Source organism: Echinops telfairi, unplaced genomic scaffold (assembly GCF_000313985.2).
Source record: "Echinops telfairi isolate 266 unplaced genomic scaffold, ASM31398v2 ScPeMD7_1;HRSCAF=3_0, whole genome shotgun sequence".
Taxonomy (NCBI): domain Eukaryota; kingdom Metazoa; phylum Chordata; class Mammalia; order Afrosoricida; family Tenrecidae; genus Echinops; species Echinops telfairi.
The window spans coordinates 16540274-16541064 of NW_022103896.1; positions in this window are offsets into that span (position 1 = coordinate 16540274).

Below are 791 nucleotides of genomic sequence, written 5' to 3' on the forward strand. Positions count from 1 at the left end.
GGCTCCGTGGGGCTTCAGTGGCTCAGCTGTCAGAACTGGATCACCAGGCCTTTCTTCCAAAGTGCTTTTGGGTAGACTTGAACCTCCAACCTTGGGGTCAGCAGCCAAGTGTGTTTTCTGTCTGCATTCCCCTGGCCCTCCTGGGGCTTCTTCAGTAACCACCATCTCCAAGACTCACCACTCTCAGCACCAGGGCCCACCTCAGAGCCTCTGAGGTGGGTGTGTATCAATTTGCAGAAAGCACTGAGCAGGTGGTGCTTTTGTCCAAACCCAAAGGTAATCTTGGCCTTGGGCACGGACTGCCCAGTGGTGCAGTGACTGAGCCTGCAGCCCCTCCGTCCACTCAACCAGCTTAGTCTCCATATGGACAGCCTGGCTCACCACCCCTGCCAGAGAAGAGGGACGACGTAGCCCGTGACCCCCTGGTCTGCCTCCACGGAGAGAGGCTGCGTGTGCGTGCATGGGTGCGTGAGTGCGTATACGTGTGTATACGTGCGTGCACACGCGCGTGCGCACTGCTCCCATTCTCCAGGGGCAGCTCTGCTGCAGCATGGTCTCCGGGGCTGACAGCTTCCTGGATCAAGTCCAGAGGGTGAGGCTTTCAGAACCGCCTGATGGCCCGAGGCACCACCCTTCCTCCCCAGCGTCGGGGCAGAGCTCGAGTAGCGCAACCTGCACATCTGAGCACACCCCTCACCTCTAGCCCCAGAAGCTGCTCAATCCACGTTCATGTCCATCTCTGAGCATTGGGGGACTACTCCACTGACCAGCACAGGGCCATTTCCACCACT